Below are 20,561 nucleotides of genomic sequence, written 5' to 3'. Positions count from 1 at the left end.
TTTGGAGGAAGAGAACTTCCACTACTGCTTGGAGGCTCCACTCCAGACACTTTGACAATAGCTCAGGTCTCAACTCCCTCATCACGCCAGCCACTTTAAGCTCAAGATGTGGAAATTACCGAGTCAAAGTATTGCTGTGAAAAAAAATAGACAGGTTTCTACTCAGCATAAGATATTTTCTTCTCAGCAAAAATTGCTAACTTTCCACCTGTTCCACTATTAATTATTGTTAATGGAGGGAGATGACAGATAAGAACAGCAGCTCTATTCTTTCTGCCGCAGAGGTTTCGTTTCTAAATTTTAGACAAGAAGTACATCTTAGAGCTCACTTTACTGAGGGGCTTTGGTTTTATTAACTCTAAAGAAGTAGTACTGGATTTTAACTGACAATAGCTACTGTCAAGATGATTCTAAGAGGTTATCGATAGACAAGACTCTTTCCCTTCCTCTCAGACAAACAGCACATCTGCTTGCACCTCCTACACTGAAAGACATCTAAGAGGCCAGGAGTCTCCTCCTAGAGGAAATTTTTGGCCATTTCCCTCAGTAACTCAAGTGCATTCCTGCAAGAAGGATGCATCCTCGTTCCTATCTCAGTAGCATTGCTGGCTAACCCTTCTGGCCCCTAGACAGTCAGCATAGTTAGATGCCTCTGGTGTGTCAGGAGTGCAAGACCACGTCAGTGCTGCTGCTGTTAAAAGGACTGAGGAAAGTCACACCAGTAACAGGATTTGATGATTTTGACCCTCAGTTAAAGGACAGAAGGATACCAAGGATCACAGTCACGGCTGAGTGTTCCCACCTTACAGGGCGACCTTCTTTCTGCCATCATTTCTGGTCCCCACCTTCACCCCAGCCAGAGGGCTCAGGTTGCCTTGGCTCCGTTTGTTTTGCTGGGGTAGTTTCCTGCCATTTTAGCACAAGCACCCAAGCTGAAGCAAGAGAAACAGCAGGAACACATGGCCAGGAAGTATAAGCAGGCTATTAGATCAGCTCATCCATCTTATGGTACCTCATCTGTAACTGCCTGAATTAGAAATACAGTCTCCTTAGCCCCATACATAATCAAGAGAGAAAGACTCAGACAGAGTGTGATTCAAAATGCCTAGGGCTAGTCCTTTCACAGGAGGTTTCAGAGTTGAAGCTTCAGCCTCCCCCAGAAGAAGCCTGCAGAGATTAACCTCTAAATTTAGGAGCATAGATCAAGACAGAATGATTAGTCCCCAAAGAAAACAATTCTTGAGCTGAATCATCCACTGTTACTGAGATTTACCTAAAGCAGGCAAAATGAAATCAATGCCTAAAAAAAAAAACCAACAACACATCAAGGAACCTCAGGGCAGGAACGACAAAGGCATCCATAAGCTTCACACGGGGTAGTGACATCCCGGCAGCCATCTGGCAGGAGAGGACTCAAGTCCCTCAGACCTGCTAATACCTATTTGCAGCAGCATTTACTCACAGAGGCAGCCACTGCTCATTCGGCTCCTGGGGCTTCATGGATTGCCTTACCTCCAGTGGGGCCAGGAAGCAAGAATTTGAATTCAAAGCGCATTTTCAGGTAACACATGAGATCGCCTGCTGTTAGAATAACGCACGAAAGGGAAAGGTATGGATTACTCTGAGACGCAACCAGACACAGCTGCCAGGCCTCCGCATTTCAGCTAGATTAGCTGTCCTTTTTTTGTTGCTGTTAATGATGAACATGAAGAACAAGTCATTTGAAGGATGTGGTACTGGATCCGAGGAGTTCTATGCATTGATCGAGAAGGTGGATGTTAATGCTTTTTTTTCCCCGCCCCCGTGCTCATCTCAGCAATGTGTGTGCAGGTCACAACAGAATGGCCAGGTCTGAAAACATCATATGAAAGCTAAATCCAACATCCAAAGTCCTTGACCTCGGTCCAAGTCTCAGCCATTTGAGTCAATGGTAAGACTCCTGCTGGGGTCAGTGATCTGTGCTAATAATCCTCAGTCCTTTTTGGCAACCGCCACCCAAGTGCACTGCTCAAATCAGAAGAGGACCAAATGCTGCCATGCAGTCCAAACCACATTTTGAGACACAGTACACATCACAACAAATTATGTTTTATTTACTCTTCTAGGAAGAAATACAAAGAGTTAGGGTGTGGTGGAAGTGGTTTACTGACAAGCTTGAGGTGAGCATCTTACAAATGCCTATGCTTTTGCCAAGTAATATTGACATCATGCAAAAAGACTTACTATAAAAACCTCTATACTACATCATACTACTGTTTCAAAAACAGTGGCAGCTATTTGACAGATGCTCAGAGGTTCAGAATTTCAGAAGTAGACCTAAAAAAGGCAGATTAATGAGCAGATGACGGTGAGGTAGTAAAGTTGCACAATAAATGAAACTTAGCAGATGGCTCTGCAACTATAAAAATCTCCAGATTCCTAGATTAGATAGACAGAAAGGACACTTCCTTTATTTTCTTGAATTATTTCTGCCTTTTCCTTATGACTTTGGCAGTATTGCTATCTTCTTTTTAAATAGTGCAACTTTCCAAATTTATTTTCCCTTCTGCTTTAAGCATAATGGATCTCATCGGACAAACTTTCTACTCTGTCAACATGAAGGAAAACATTAGGGCGCACATTCAGAGCTGCATATGCACAGCCCCATGTTTCCTAGGAAACAAGCGATTGCTCATCTCTGTGCCGAAATAAATTGATGCATCGGTTTTGACTTCCTACAAACATTAGTATTTTGATTCAGGACAGAATCCCAAGCACCCCCAGCATACCATCGGTTGTGATCTTCACAATTCTGCTTCTGCTGCTTATCAGCATTTGAGAAGCTAGCAAGACCGTATTGCTCATTAGAGCTGTTAAAGATAAACTCTGATTACACAGTGGCAGTGCGGACCTGAGGACAGGCAATCAGAGACACCATCGGTGCTCTCTGCCCAGGGAGCCAGCAGAGCCATATGCATCCCTGGGTGCTCATGTGCAGCCATCTGGGGAGGAAGGAAATTAGTGCCTCCCACGGCAGCACCTTCTGTTGGCTGCACAGAGATGAGCAGGAGTCAGAAAACAGGAATTTTGGCTTTGGATTATCTTTGACTGACCGACTCCAAGTTTAAAAAGAGGCATTCTGACACAAACTGATGCTCCCTCAGGTATTTCCACATTTGTACAAAAGAGTCTGGATTTCTCTCTTCCTCTTTCATTCCCTCCAGGAGTTTCCTCCCTTAAACTTTATTTACTTTCATGTTTTTATGGGATTATTTTTTTCTTAAAACCATATTCCAAGTTGACACCGATGTATTTCTAAATCATATTTTACTTCAGACAATTCCAATATTGATTTAATACTGCATTCCTGGAATCTAACTCTTAATAGCAGAGTTACTGCAACATTAAGCTAAATGCTTGTGACAATTTGGCCCACAACACCAATACCACAGTAAATAGAACTCTGGCTGATTCCACAGGAAGGGCTATTAGGGAATATATAGGCACATTTCAGATGTTCTGGAATTTCAATCTGTCAGTAGCACATACATTAGGAACTCAGCTATCAAAATCTAAATTTTCTGAAAACTCCCCGTCATCTGAAAGATGGTCATGTCCCTTGACATCTATTAATTGCGCTGAAAATTTCCTCATTATTCAAAATGTCGATTATATGAACTTATTCAATGTCTCCCCTGACATTTGGATAATCGAGGTTGTATTGCATATGGGCCATTCTTGCAAATCTTTGAAGACAATTGACTACCCTCATGAGTAAAGGTTTGCAAGATCAAGCCATATAACACATATGAACAACATTCATCAAAAATAACTTCAAAATAATTCGTTGTATATGATCAAGTGTTAGTATCAATAAATGGACATCATGATAATAAGGCCTGAGTGTATAGCATAGGTCTTTGCTAATATAGCACTACTAATACTTCATATTGATCAGCTAGCCAATCTGAAACCTCTTAAGCAACTTAACTGCTTTTTCTTTTGAGAATGGTAGTACAAGTTTCACAAAAGGCCACTTTGCAGAAATATGATAGTTCAAAATTTGCTACTACTTTTTTTCCCCTTTAACTTTTTTGCATGAGTTGCTCCAGTTCATCACTGTAAACACTTCAAAATCAGGATAAATGCAGGCTCATTAAAATAAAGAAAATGAGGAGAAAACACACCAATATGAATTTCCAGGACAAAACTAAAACAAAGTTTGGAAGCTCAAGAAATTAATGCAATTTTGCTGCCAAGTGATGTAAGGTACATCACCCCTTCTGCCACGGGGTACCCAACTGGGGGGGGGGGGGGGGGGGGGGGCGGGGGGGAGTGGTGTTTGCATGCAATGTCAGCAAGAGAAATAGAATTTCTGCTCCACTATTAATGCCAACAACATTGCTCCTTTAACAAGCAGTTGTCTGTGGAGTGATAGGTGCTTAATTCTGCTGCAACCTGGACCTAAGCCAATTTCTGTCCAAATTCTACTCATGGCAACTTACGGTTGGGGATTAACAGCACAAACTTCTTTCTCATCATTTCTCCTAACGGTTAAAGATGTTTCAGATTTATTTTTTTTCTTTACATGCTGATGATTATATACTCTACCCTTACAGCACTGAGGAACACCATAAATATACTTTACAGAAACTTGAACATCCTGTGCATGTCCAAGGAAAGAAATAAACTATTATTTTGCAGAGTAACGATTTCTTCTTTCTTCAGTTGGGCAAAAGAATAGAGTCCTGAACCCACAAATAGTTTCCTCCACAACTAACAATTCCTACAGCATCAGCAGCATTACGGAGCTGTAAACACTAGCCAGCCTTCACTCTGGAACAGTCACTCAAGTTAACTTCCTAGCTTCACTTGTTCTTCAGCTATGCAGCCCAAGTACTGCAGTCTAAATCTATGGAGAAAAGAAGATGCTTTTACTTGTGATCTACAATTCCACTAGGTTTGGGTCTATCCCCCTTGGATCTCACATCACATTTTGGCCTGGCAGAAATTTCTTGAGAAAGTTAACGACAGGAGGTCATAAATACAACTTGAGAAGACCTTACATTTACACTGAATATTGTACATGGACCTACAGGTATTGTGTCAGGCACATAAATAAATGCAAAGACTAGCATTCTTTGCTGACAAAGACATAAATGAGCATTAGGGACAGAGACATTTTATTATTCTCTTGGATATTTTCACCCCATGTGTGCTCCATATTAGGCTCGTCAGAAAATTTAACAGGCCCATACAGCTAAATTGCAGCATTGTACAACCTACAAAAACCATGCTGAAGGATGCAGAGAGGCAAACATAATTGGGGTTAATCTTGAAAAAACAAGAGCATCTGAGGACTTCTAATATATTATTTTCCATCGTTGCAAACCCATAAAATTTGCAAGAGGCATCTTTTCAACTTAATAATATTATTTGCTAAATGCACATTACTGGTGATGCCCATCTAGGGGTAAGTCTAAACCACAGCACTCCGACACAATAATTTATTCCAGCAGCAAAGAAAAAAGAAAAAAAATTGCACTCTGTTCTCTAAGCATTATACGCTTTGCTTTAGGGCATAAGCCATACATTCAGCTCCCCAGCAGGAGGCTGTGCAGTAGCTATACTCCAGAGAATTAACTGGGAGGTATTCTGACCACTGCTATGGGTATCCAAATCCCCTGCTGGAGGTGGGTGAGGCTAGGGGGAGGACATCAAATTCAAAGTCAAAATACCTCCATAACTGACATGGAGGGATTCAGATCCTGCAGTCCTATGCCTCTCCAGTCACTTCATCCCTAAGGTACCTCCCTTTACTATAGTAAGGGGAGAATCATATCAAGGAGAGACTGCTCATCTATCAACGCACAAGATGTGAGCGTCCTCCATTCACCTCTCCACCCTGTGTTGGCTGCAGATGACCTGCACTCCTCCTCAAAACCACTCTCCAAGCAACACAGCCTGTCCCCACTAGGATATCTCCACACTGGAAAGAAACCACTGTGGTTTTACTAAGTGCCACCTTGATTTTCCCCCACCACACACACGCTTCACTTAAAATCACTACGTAACATACGGAACAGCCCGTGCTTCCTGTATAATCGGGGGTGGCAGGTGTTGTTTTGTTTTCTAACCAGTTGTCATGAGGGAAATAAGAAATCCTATTCCCTCTACACTCTTTTCTGCTAAAAAAAAAAGGCATAGCAAGATTGTACAGGTCAGATAAAAGCATCTGATTACTGCAGTTAGTATTAGCACCTTCTCAAGGTTTGAAGACGGAGCTTTCTACAACTGTACCCACTTTGCTTTCTCTGCTAATCATTACCTCACTTTCTAGCCAGAAGCATCAGAGATGTGCACAGCAGCCTAATCTCTCTCATGTATCCTGACAGTGGTACATTTAAATGCCACTTGTCAGCATCTGAAAGACAACAACACTTGCTTTGCACACTAGTAACAGGTAACTAATTCAGGCTACAATGCAAACCAAGTATTTACACAGCCAGTAGTCCAGCCAGCCAGAAATATATAGCAAGACACAAGTCAATCAGTACAAACCCTTGCTCCCTATCTGCGGCATCAAAATTTTCAGCCCGCACACTTATCCAAGATCAGATGAACTCATAACTACTAGTAAGACAATTAATAAATGAGATAAGATCTTCCCAATCTTCCTTTGGGAAGAACACTAGATTGCTCCATTAAGATTATTGCAGCTGCATAACGTTAATAAAGGCATATCACTTTGCTAATGGGACCATCACTTCCAGAAGATTCCTTCACTCTCATATAAACTTTATATCAATGCAGCCAATTTAAGTTCGTTTACTGGATCATACAGTGCCAGACATCTCAATGCAAAACCTCTTTCACCTCCATATTTTGCAGCCATACCCCTAATTGCATTTTTACTTCTGTCCACAATCTTAACTGCTACATGAACAGTATTTCTTGCCTAAATTGATCTATTCCTTTGTATTTTGGGAATTTATTAAACCAGCCTGATTCTGAATTAATTTCTCCAGGAAGGAGAACTGCATTTTGTTGAGTTTTCAAACAGACTGGTTCCCACCATCCCCCAATCCTTCCCTCCCCCTTTCCCTCTCTCCCTCAATGCAATTTAGGTCACTTGAATACAGACATCTCCAGACCATGGGTGCAACCAGGGTATCACATATAAGTGACCTACAAAGAGGTCTGATGGGGACTGAGCTGCAAATCTGGATCTTAAGAGATTTAAAGAAACATCATCCAATAAACATCATCCTTTCTTCCGACTCCAAAATGATCACATTAAAAGAAGCCAAAGTGCACAGTTTCTTGACTGCATGCGAAGCCATTGCTTTATTAATTTATGACTGTACAATAGCAAGATGGTAAATAACACGCAAAACTAACATGCAGTCAAAGAGAAAAGGATCTTCCTCAGCTATAAAAAGGCAACAAGGCAGTTCAAACATACAGAAGGAGCCTGGGTTATTACCAACATATTTTTCAGGTGCAGAGGCTTGTAATTCACCCCAGAAACACTCAACTCTATAAATTTCAGGTTTACAGACCTCAGAGGAACCTAGAGCATAGTAAGATTCATCCTGGGGAAATCCGCTGACAGACGGTGGAGTTGCAGCCCGGCCTCCTGCCACACATCCCTTAGGCAACCAGGCTAAGTTACTGATCATTGCGCCTCACCTCTGTGCTCAGGCTTGACGCTTAATGCATATTTCTGTGGAGATTAACAACTACACATAATGCCAACTTTAAGCCTCCTATACATACACACACATACATATACGTATAAAAGACACAGCTCCTAAAACAACTGCTATGAACCCTGCACACTACCATTTCTTCAGGAAGGAGAGGTTCAACTGAAGCATCTTCCACTAAACACGGTGAGAGAAACCCAGGCTTCAGGAGGTTAGAGCTGAAGTGAGACGCTAGGAAATAAGGCTGTATACATGTGACTAATAGGAGCTATGTTTTCAGTATCCTTACATGAAGCTCTTGAAGGAGGAGGACAGTTTTGCTTCAACAGCAAAAGATTCTTTTACAACACTGCATAAAACACAGTGGTCAATACAGTGAAACTAGGGAATTACTGGACACCCAAAAACACAGGAAACATCGGAAGGTCTGAAATCAAAGGGAGTACTGAATTTGGAGGAAAAAAAGTCAGATGCATTGCATGAAAGAGTCTTTAGCATTTCTAAAGCTGTTACATCAAAGAGCCCTGCAGTTCTTACTGGAGCCACTTACTACACAATTCTGATCAAAAAATGTATGACTAAGTGTTAGTCATGCACAACAAAATAATTTTGAGACCTTTAAAAAAGAAAAACCCACATCAAAATTTAATTTAAGATAATAGGATACAGGATGTAGAAAGGACCCCTGAGTCACTGAGTCTACTCCCCAACTACCACACCTTGAATTGCAAAACTCAGGGAAAACAACACCCATCTTTAACAAGCAGGCTGGTAGCGCTATTTTTGACCCTTTTCTCTCAAGGGCTATCCCTTGATTACCAACAAATATTTCAGAAATCATGAGGGAGCAGAGCTCCGTTACACACTCACCTCCTGAAGGTGCTCTTTCTCCTCCTGCACTTAGGATTTAAGTTGACCTTGAGGTAGGGTATAAAGATCAGTCCCTGACCAGACAAGACGTCAGACACCTGGTAGTCCTTCCCCAGGTTTTGTAGCTTAGCCTGATGCCTGATTGGCTCCTGCAGCTCCACCCTTGCAATGAAGCAGACCTACAGGTGAGCCCTGAGAGCTCTCCTGCCTAGCTGAAAGGATGCTTCTTAGCTGCAGCATGAGGACCCCTCAAACAGGGCTCCCCAGAGGTTTCCTTTTTTTGCACAGAGTACACCATGTGTCCACTTACAGGGGCAAAGCACTGCTCTTCCACTTGTTTACACTCCCTGCGTGAACTGTCTTCAGACCAATAGATGAGACCTGGTAGTTTTCAAGTGCTTCATTGGGAGAACCCAAACCAGGTCTGATTTTGCTGTGCATGATTTTCATAGGTCTAAATTATATTTATATTGCAAGCTGGACTCCTCTGGCTAAGCCTTAGCTGCCAACCTGAGGTGCTTCTTTTCTAAACCTCAGAGTTGGTGATGAGGAACAGGCACCTGCAGAGTATGGCTGAACATACCTGCTGGCACAGCTGCCCTCAGGAGGAAGGGTCTCTCTTATCATTGACAGAAGAGGCTGCCAAAAGCAAGCAGACTGCTGGCTTAAGCACCTCAACTAAGTGCTTAATTTCAATGTGAGATAAAGCCAGCCCATTGCTACAAGGCACTTTTTAGGAAGTTTGACCTTCTCCCAAAAATTGGCAAGCAACTACCCTCTGGCTGCGATGCCCATTAGAAGGCAGAACTTTCTTCACCAGAGAAACAAGCCCTACCTCTCCATACTCTGCCAAATGAAACCTCTGAAGATTTGTTTCTCCCCTTAAACAAGGGTGTTTTTTCACTCGGTAGCTGTCAGACCCTCTGGCTCTCTGATACAGTGATATTGTTTCTCACTGTATTGAGGACTGAGCAGCTTGGTGAGGTAAAAGCCTGCATATTATAAAGTAATTGCAGCATGTAAAATAATTTAAATAACTTCTTTCTTACTTTCTATCCTATACATGAGCAATCAGGTTTTCTTAGCAACAATAGCTTTTGCCACAACCCTAGGGGCAGGAACCTAAACCATATGTACATAAAAAAGGTAACCTCAAGCTTCCTCTTCATAGCTCTGATGTGGAATACCACAGGCACATTTAGTCAATTGTCCTTCAAACGTCTTCTGTACGTTTGGCTTTTTTTCCCCTTTATGCTTGAGAAGACCTCAGAGGCTCAGCTTTGGGGAATGTAGCAGAGTTAGACTCCTGTTCATTTCCGTTGGCTGAATTTATGTTCTAGGCTTCTGTTGGGAAATGTCATATTGTTTCATGATCTTAGTTTCATGTGCAGTGGAAGTACTCGCACTAGCTCTCTTTCCTTTCTAGGAAACCGCATTTCTTTGGATGGCTGTCACCCAGAACACCTGGCAGTAAATCCAGAGAACTAGGTAGATTGCAAGGTTAATTATGTATGGGGTGGTGATGATGTTTTCATCCTCCTCTTCATCATACCGTTTTCTCTGGCAAGAAGTTGTGCATTGACAGTATGCACTGGGAAGAAATCAGTCCACATCAGAGAAGTGAACCCAGAGACGTGAGAATCCCACACTGTGCCACTTCATACATGTAACACTGGAAGGTTTTCTCCTCAAGCTGAAAGCACAGCATCTAGAGAGACTCTCTGCTGCTCTAGGAGACTTACCAAGAGAAACACACCATAAAAGCATGTCGCTGAGGTGAGTAGGTGTTAGTCCAAGCCTTGTAAGTTAAAAGAAACATCTCATAATCTCTGCTAAATGTAATGGGTAGTCGAAGTAATGAAGCTAACCCAGGCGTAATGATTAATCTTAGTGTGAGTCGTGACCCTGGCAGCTGCATTCTGAACCAGCTGCAATCTATATAATGCATTCCCAGGAAGACCAGACAACAACGAGTTGTATTAGCACGCAGTGCAGATGGTATGAATGCGTGTACCAGCAGACTCAAGCCTAGCCAAGGAGAGCAAAGGTCTTCGTTTACTAATATTCTTAAAAGGATAGCAATTTGTCTAAGATATTTATTATGCTTATCATAATCAAAGAGCTTGATTTCTAGAATTAATCCTTTTATTGCTAACAAAAAATATTACCATAAAAAAAGGTTGCTAGAGTGGATGCAGTCTCTGAGCAATGCATAGGATTAGCCATCAGCAATACATTTTTTTCCTCCTCCTCCCCCTACACAGTGTCAGGGTCATGTAAAGTCAAAACACTAAATATAGGGCAACATCAGTGGAAAGCAAAGCAAGCTTAGCTGGCCACAATGGAAACACAACATGGGGCCCCTTGCAAGGTAAACCCATCGAAACAGCATGATTAGGCTAAAACAACAAGAGGCTTGTTAAATCAACAGAGAGTATTTGTGCCTTAACCCAGCTCTCTATTTATGAGATTGATTCTGGAGATCTGAATAGGTTATTGCAGGAAGGGAAACCAGGGCAGACAGATTAGGAGCACTTGCAGGGTCCTTTGGGGAAGATCCATAGGTCTGAAAGTATTTCATGGGTGGATTTTCACCCAGGAGAGGCAATGCCCCATCCAAAGCGAGGAAACAAAAGTGTTTACCTAAATGGCAGCTAAGTGGACTAACAAGCCTCATAATGTCTCCTGGCAAGTGCAGGAGAGATGGAACCAGCTTCTTCAGCCTGGGAAAGATCTCTTTCTCCTGGAGAGCTCTGCTGTCACTCAGCTCCTGACTCCTTCGATCTGTCACACACTTTGAATAGAGCCACTGCCATAGGCTTTCACTTTTTGCACCAGTTTCTTCTTCCCTTCAGAGCTGTCAGTTCAAAAGTAAAAGAACCTGGCAATAAGCTGGACTTCTTGAAGTTTATCCTCTATCTATTTTTGGTCATGCTCTGAATCACCTTTGAACAGCCACTGCTTATTGAGAAGAGGTAGCTGTACTCATATGGTAAATTTTGCAGTGCTCAGTACCTGGAGTTTATGCTGCAGGAATGGTGAGAAGGCTGATGGGACTAGGGATGTAAAGGCCTTAAGAACTTCAGTGGCAAAGTGGCTGAAGAAGTAGAAACAGTATTACAGCATTTTGGTATTCAGCCTGCTTGTTGGTACAGTGCAGAGCAGCAGTCTAACACGCTAGTACATGCCTGTAAACTGAAGAGAGCAGCAGGTTTAATTTTAGGTCTAATGGTTGCTGACAATGAGTTCCTTTTGATCCCATCTTTTGCTTCACTTTAAAATATAGTTTGAAAGGTACTTGACATACACTTTCAAACCAAAGCCCAGCTCCAGGTTTCTAATCTATTCTATCATTTCCTCCTAAGTTGACTGTCACTGCAGCAGCTGAATACCAGCCACCCTCGTATTGAGAAGTTCAGGTCTACTTCTGACCTGCACTGCTGTTCAGAATCTGTATGGCAAGCGAGACTAACCAGGAATGGTGCCATAAAATTTCATTTGCTGAAGAGGCTTTTTTCTAAATTAAACTAGTTAGAACTAAGCTGATTCATAGGAGCATGGTACATTTTTAAAACTCCACTTCTATGGATCTAAGCTATTCTCCTGTTTCTTGAAAAACATACACCTATCAATTAAGGCCTGTCCTAACGCACAGTAGCTCTTCAGTAATGCTGCAGTGAGGAACTGTCAATATAGAGTGTCTACATCAGCCAAATAAAATGAAAGCATCTTCAACAATCAGCAAATACAGAGACTGGAGATATTGGTGTAGCAGAACTTGAATGAGAAAACCAATGTAATGTCTTTATTCCTGCAAGCTGGTTTTGGCCCAGCTGGGGACAGTGCTTTTCCTGGGTTAGGCGGTAGACTGTGCAGGTAGTGAGCCTGGTGCTTTTCCACTTACTCATGGGAGAAAAAAAACAGTAGTCGGTAACCTTGAAAAAAGAGATAAAATAAGTTCTTTACACTGAATGTTCCCCACATTATTGTAGGCAACATTTTGGAGTCTCTCTGTCCTTAGCCCACTGTAAAACAAATACCAGCATTGCTTTATCCTCTGTATGTTCCCGGGCACTTGCCAGAGGAGTGACATGAATTCTTGTATTAACCTATCCTGGATGACAAATATTTGCTGAACCCCACTGCCCCCCAGGAATGGCTGTCCCAGCAACTCCTGGACCCAAATGTGGAGCCCAGAGCAAAAGGGGAGGGATCCAGAAGAGTGAGTACGGTCTGAGCCATACTAGTTTAACTCTTTCACATTCCCACAGAGTTTCTGGGGAGTAAACGGGTCAGGGGCTCACCAAGCTACAGAGTCCCACCCCACAGAAAGCTCTTAATTGGGAAACCTGGTCCCCTCCACACAGCAGATAGCCATAAATAGACAGGCTCCTTTCCTCCCAAGTGTCTTGCAGGTTTTAATAACTTGCAGGGGTCCCTGATCTTGGTTCTGGGCTCCACCACAACAAAAACAACAAAGGCTGCTCCTAGAAGAGATGGCACAAATGGAGGCACAGTATAAACCAGCACACACCTAAATGAGCTCAGTGTTGTTCATTTGTAGTATGCTCACCCCCCTGCCCCCCATAACAGCAGATTATTATTCACCTACAGTAACATCTGTTCCTTTGCCACAGTCTCACCAGTGTCAGAGCTGTGCTGGAGCAACTCCTATATCCCCTTCCAGGAAAATCTCCAGTGAGGCACAGTATTATAATGCCCTGACCACTGAGAGTTGTATACACCAGATGGATACTACCAACCTGAGCACTTTAAGCACATACACCCTACAAATTAAAGCAATCAGTCAGCCTCAGAAAAGAGTAAGAAATATCAGCAGATTTTTTTTCTGCCAAAAATTCAGCTTCACAATAAAAGCTTCAATGCCATACTTTCAAAAAGCAAAATTGTTTAAGTCTGTTAAGATCAGTAATTCTCATTTCAATTTTCTTGCTTTGCTTTTACTTTATGGCATGCTAAACTACCAGCATTGATATTATCTACTTACTATTTTAAAATAACAGAGGCCTATCTTTAAATATTTTATTGAAACAAACTAATTGTAAGGTTCCAAACTGAATTTTTTTCTGGATTTACTTTCCCCTTGAAATTATTTGCCACTCTCCCCCACCCCAAAGTTTCAGATTCTGCCACAGAAAAGTAGTGGTATTTCCTGAGCACCTCTGTGCAATGTATAGACAGACACTGCTCTAACCTGTATAACTCAAATTGCTCCCTTCAGCATTTAGCAGGGGTTAATGCACCCTTGGTAAGCTGAGCAGGTGTTAAGGTCCTCCGGGAATTACTTGCCATCCCTGAGAGATGCTGAATCGTCCGCCTGGAAGCCCTCAGCCACAGACACGTTCTCTGTCAGGGCAGAAGAGGGCAATCTGGAAAGCGTAAGTGAAGCAAAGGCACAATTAATGTAGTCCTTATCCCAGGGGCTGGCCAGGAAAATGAGCTCTATAACAGCTAGAACCCTCTACAAATAAGAGTAATATACCTGCCTGGCTGTAATCCGAGGTCCCATCTGATACAATTCAAGGTGGCACAAGTCATTTCGTGGAGACCACAGCAATGCATGCCAAATTTGTTTCACCATTATTTCACTCTTCCATCAGATCAGGGTGCCAAAGGTGAGATAGCAGCAGTTTACCCAGTATGCCCCTCAGTTTCTTCCTTCCTGGCTTTTAGCATCTCATCTGACAGCAAGCTGCCAGAGTTTAAACAATCTCAGAGGCACTCACAAACCATATCCTTTTTTGTTGTTCATTTTACAAAATTAAAAACATTAAACATTAATGTCTCTTGAGTTTCCTCTCCCCCTCAACCCCTCCCACCTCCCAAAGTAAAATATGTTTCTGTGATTCCACATCAGAAGGAAACAATACTCTGTTGTGCCCAGTACTTCGTGGGTGTGGGTGTTTTCAGGAACCACTTCTGAGAAGAAATCCCAGAGGTTATTGTAATCATTCCTTTCACTCCTGGGTACTCAGGCACAGGATTGCCTGCAATCAATTTGCTCTTGCATCCAAGTATTAAACTCCCTGTGTATAAAAGTATCACAAGCACTTTCTATATTAATCTATGTAGCAATGTTCTAAAGAGCTTTTTATTATGCTGCAAAGAAATTACAAGGCAGAGCAAAAGCCACTAAAGCCTACTTGAGCATTACCACCAAATATCAAAGTTGGGTCAGATCCTGAACACACTCCAGCCAGCGTAATGGAGCAGTCTTGACTGCATTCACTGACTCTTTTCAGGGCAAATTCAGGTACATGTCCCTGTAGCGCAGGCCCATAAGCCTACCTTAATCTTACAATAAGGAGGATTACAAAGCTACAAAAAACATGACAGGAAATTAGAACACATTTAATGTAAAGCATTATAAATGAGATCCTAACTGCTTTCAAGCTCATCTTTTTTTTTTTTTTTTCACTTTTATATCAAAGATTTGGATCAACAGACAGAGATACCAGCACCACAGGCTGCTCTACAACTAGCCCAGCAAGAGGGTTTAATCCTTGAGCTCTAGTCCTCGGAATATTCCATCTGAAACTAGCCCAACATTTGCTATTCAGTATTAAATGTGCTATGTAGTACTAGAGTCTGGGGGAAGTGACTGCTGAACACGAGTAACTTGAGACTACTTTTTCACCTGCAAACTGGCTTTAAGGATCCCACTCTTCCCACACCATCCAGCCTTCTCACTCCCAGAGAGAAGGTTTCTCAGGCATTCTGAGCTAGTCCGCTCCCAGCTACACACAGGATTTTTCACCTCGCCAGTCAGCACTGCTGGACATAAGAGGATAGTGCACAGACAATAATCTTACACGTGCCTTTGAGGATTTTCAGTCTGGTTAACTTTTCTATGCAGAACCTATGAGCAGGATGTGATGCCTCAACTACCATCTTTTCAAAAATATTCAAAAAGTTAGGGAAAAATGCTACAAATCAGAAACAAATTGTCTTTTTGTGTGCTGAGCTGTGCCGATTGTGAGGACAAAAGTCTTGTGGCATTGTTTCCCCTTCCTGGCTGGACATGCACACAGAGATTCCTACTTCATACATTAACTTCTCATCGGCTCAAAGAGCCTTTTCCCTGAATGCTCAGGCACCAATTGTAAAATTCACTTGGATGCACATGCTGAAATAAAACGACTGTAGTGCTTCAGCCCCAAAATCTTACAAACCTGACTGAGACAAAACCATTTCAAGGTTTGAGTGATTATACACAAAAAATCCCCCAAACCAATGAAAATATACATTCTCTCTGCTCACTACAACTTGTGGTAACTTGTGCAGGCTGGATTTGATCCAAATATCTTGCAGGGAGATTCCTTAGCTCTGCATTAATCCTTCACATCAACTCTAATCCTCTAAGTAAACTGTTTGCATTTTGCAAGTTTTCATCGTAAATGACAAGGAATTTTAGGTTAGAGATAACATAAAACACTACAATGTAAGAAAGGAATAAATAAAGAAAAGCTATTCAGGGTCTGACAGCACTGGATAAGTAAGCAATATGACCCATAGGGCAAAAATAAGAACAAGAATGAACATGGGGATATATGTTGCAGGTTTTGTAAAAGGTAATATAGGTTTGGAATAGCCGTAAAAGCAAGCCACACAGTAAGTAAATGCAGCTGTAACTGGAGTTTTATGAGAGTGATGGATTCCCTGAGTAGAAAAAGAAACAACTGTAAACAGAAAACTGTAAAAAAACACAGGACAGTTCAGTCCCGCTATAGGACATTTGAGTGGATGGAAACAGCAACTGCGTTCCAGCCCCTGCGGATTAGAGTTCAGGGCAGAGAGAGAGAGAGAGAGAGAAAAATGGGTAAAATCCTGCAGCCTCTGAGAACAGTGGCAACACTCACAAACGGTCATAGGAAATGCTCAGCACATCTACCTACAGGTACAACCCAGCTCCAGAGACTTTTCTTACACATTATACAGCTTCCTTTTTAAGGTTAGCTCATCATATTTATTTCTGTTATTTTCTTTTTCGTCATTCTTTCTAACTAACCCATTTTTGATAAAAATCCTGCATCATAACAGACTTGTAAGACTTCAAAGGAAAACACGTCTTTTATCTGATAGCCTTTCAGTACTGTACTATTTTGGTATAATGACAACCTTTATCATGAAAATTTTATTGACAGTGATCACAGAAAAGTGAAGTTCTTTAAACGGGCCATTTTTCAAGGTATTGTAAGGTAATTTATGCATAGTTTTAGGCTAAAACTCGAATAGCTATCCACAAATCAGTATCACAATGATGCTTATTAACTGCTACCTCAAAAGCAAATCTTCTGAATTTGTGCACTTAAAAAGAACAGCAATGAGAGAAAAACACTAGCACAGACGAAACAGTCTCAATTCTGTAATAGAGCTTTTCACTTCAGTTTCAATTTTGACTGTTTTAACTTACTGAAGAGCACAGAAAGGAGATCAGCACATCTCAGATGTTTGTGTTTATGCACCTGCAGCTTAGAAAAGTTACGAATACAACAGGGAATCTCCTGTTACCCTTTTTACTTTCATCATTCATGCATTTGCAAACAGACCTTTCAAAACTCCAGCAGCAATGACAGTGCGTCCAGCTGCTCAGGATCTACTGGTTTTCTGAAAGCCATCGGGACAGACAAAAAGGTCGGCCAGGGGGTCTCCTTGAACAGCCACAGAAGTCCCTGACCTTAGGGCTCGGCTCTGCGTGCTCTTAAGCTGCTGACTTAGGGCTCACAAAGAGTCAAGCCCTTAGGTGCTCTATCAACTAAGAGTAAGCAGAGCCACCAGAACAGAGACTAGCAATTTGAAAGGCCCCTACACACAAATCACCCACTTCTGGAGGTGCACAAACTCCAGCAGCGCGCATCAGACAGTCTTTGAGCATGTGGCACTCACTGCCCAGTCTGCTCGGACAACTGTCTGCAGGTGACATGTGGAAAAGGGACCGGCCTCCAGTACATCTCTTTTCCCTTTGGCTTTTGGAGTCCATACTGCACTCTCTGCTCATGATCTTTGACATCCAGCAGCACAGCCGCACTGGAAGGAGCAGAAAGCGCCCATATCTTTTCTTCCTTTCCTCCTTTTTCTGATGAAGGAGCAGACAGCGTGATGGTAGGATATTCTCCTGTGATTTGGGAGACGCAAGTTTAATCCTTCGACACTGAATTACTCCCCAGGCATCCCAGCGCCAGCTGGGGCACCCACCACATTTTAGAACAGTACCCCTTGTGCAGTTCATTCATAGGGGGGCTATCAAGACCTGTCTCAAGCTGATGGAAGCATCTTCTGAGTAAAGTATACGAATTCTAGAAAGCACTTAAGACTTGTGACTGTATCTTATCGTCTCGCTAGCTTCTTTGATGGCATAATGCTTCTGAGACACTCTTAAGCCACCGTATAGATCTCCAGCATAGGGTCCTGCTTTCCTTTTCCCTTCATTGCATCTGCCTCTACCTGATCCCTGTCTCCACTGCCCTGATGAACACAGGATTCAGTTCAAGAACAAGGATAGCATGATTTCTTCCCTTTTCCTTTCCTCTCATACACCCCTCTTTTCTAACTGAAATACAAAGGGTCAAGGCTGCCTACCATACATAGCATCCATCTGGTGTTTTAGAATGGCGAAGAACAGGACTACTGCTCCATAACAAAAGGATAGTTTTCCACACAAGACACCATGTCACCCGATGCACACAGTACCACAGCGTGTTGATATACCAGGAGACATTCTTTGGAGTGGTTCAAAGTTTGGTGTGAAAAGAGAGTGGCTAAAGTAGATTCCATATTAACTAATGTCAAGCCTTTAGCATTATTTGAACATGGGAGTTTTAATGCGTGGTTTTATACATCTCTACTTTCTAAACCGAGCGCTTTTCAAAGAGAGCTCCAGAATCCTACAGAGGTGTCTTTAGGGAGGCTTTGATCTTTCCAGAGCACCTATCTTGTGCGTCTGTAATTGCTCTAGTTTAACAAGGCTCCATAGCACTTCAAGAAAGAAAAAAAAAAAAATCCTTTTATTAAGGCTGTAAACCTAAGTGACCGTAGTGACGGAATGTGCTGCCGTGGGTACCCTGTAAATCCCCCGGAAAAAAAAAAAAAAAAAAAAAAGAAGAATCTTCACGATGAAATGAAATGAAATATTTATTAAACATGTTGCCAATGTCCCAGGTGGTATGAAGAAGCCTTGTGGTATGCTGAAAGGCTTGATCTTTCTAAGTATTATGAATGCTGATTTAAACGATTGGGTGAAAGCTGAGGAAGTTATGGCTGAAATTTTGGCTAAAGATGACAGCTCTGGGTTTCAAGTTGCACAAAGCAGTCTGAGGGATTAAGCCAACAAAACCCACTCAAAGATATCCAGTTTCAAAAAGGGTAATCTTCGTATCAGTGATTCACACTCAGACAATGGTGAGGATTCCTCATTACTCTGACTTTGCCATATTAATCTTACTTTACAAATACATGCAGTGATTTATATCATGTTTAATTAACTGATTGAGGGCTCCTGTGGTAAAATGGCATCACATTAAGCTCTGTCCTTATGGCAAATGCGAATCACATCTTTAGCCTTGCAAGAACAAAATATCATGGGATTCACTGATGACAGGATGTAGGAATCGAAATAAGGTCCCTCCTGTTGTTTGAGAATCCAGTGAGGGTGGTTGCCATATGCTCATCATTTCCAAGGGAAAAAAATGACAGGATAGAAGAAAGAACTGCTCTAGTTCTTCCAATATGTTCAAATCTCAGATGAAAATGATTGTACAGCAGTTCTGTACTGAGGCCAAGTTTTACATGAAAGTGCATAGCAAACTTTCAGAAAGCTTATAATGAGAGATCTGTTTAACGTGATTTTTTGTATTTAAATAAACTGCTGTGTGAAATGACTCCTTTTTTTAGGAAAAAAAAAAAAAACAGAAAAAAGAGATGAACTAAAAAAAAAAGGCTTCTTTGCCAGCAACATAAGACAACACAAAATTAACTTGCTTTTGCTATGAAGAGTTATTCCCCTCTAGCACTCACAACCTGTTTTTGAAGATAAAAACTACAACTGCTATCGTCTGATAAAATTAGATGGTGTATATAATTTGCTGCTACCATTACCAAGATTAAAAGCCTTGTTTATATTATTACAAAGTTTCTTAAAATTCAGAAAGCATTTTATTTTTAAAAGCTGTCTTATTAGGAGACTGCATTTTTTATACTTAGAATGAACCTTACATCCAGTAAATTCTCTAGCAATTGACAAATTGTATTACATGAGTCACAGTTTGCTCCCAGGAACTCGGTGGATTTTTGCAATTTGTTTCTATGGCAAAGAGGATAGCGGTGGGATGGAAGAAGCAGGTTTCACATTTTGCAAAGCTTTTATGAGATTTCAGAAATGTTCCCATTCCTCCCTGGGACCAAGACTTTTTGAATTTTATACACGAGAATGAGAGATGGACAGTCTTTAAAAGCTCGGTAGGTAAAGCACTCAGTGCTGCTGCTTTGCCGTGCTCTCCCATTTTACACGAGTGCCTTAGGCATTGGGTCTCAGGCTAGTCTGACACATCAGGGACACATAAGGTCTCAAGAAGTCCTGCTAGCATGGCTCCACTTTGCATAAACAGTTAAATGCACAGCAAGCAAACAACTCGAAAGCCTAGTGTTCAGGGCACTCACTTTGTAAATCTCATGTTCAAGTCCCCAGGCCCAAACCTTGATTTTCCACATTCCAGGTGAGTGCCCTGACCATGGCGCTACCTGATACTCCAACCTTGCCATCTCCTTCTGGTCTCGACCAGAAATTCCATCCGACGGCTGACAAATCTCTTCTGATGAAAGTTTCTTTGAAATTGATACCTGCCTGCAAAAAAGTTTCAGTTTCTTCAAACCAGCCTTTTCAATCAAAGAAAGAGAAAATTCCCAACCCTTTCTAACCATTTCATTGATGGGTAAAATTGAGCCACTTGTACGGCTGGGAAACCGTCAACTCAGCTGGCACATTTG

Source organism: Pelecanus crispus, chromosome 3, assembly GCF_030463565.1.
Source record: "Pelecanus crispus isolate bPelCri1 chromosome 3, bPelCri1.pri, whole genome shotgun sequence".
Lineage (NCBI taxonomy): Eukaryota > Metazoa > Chordata > Aves > Pelecaniformes > Pelecanidae > Pelecanus > Pelecanus crispus.
This window is presented reverse-complemented; position numbering follows the sequence as displayed.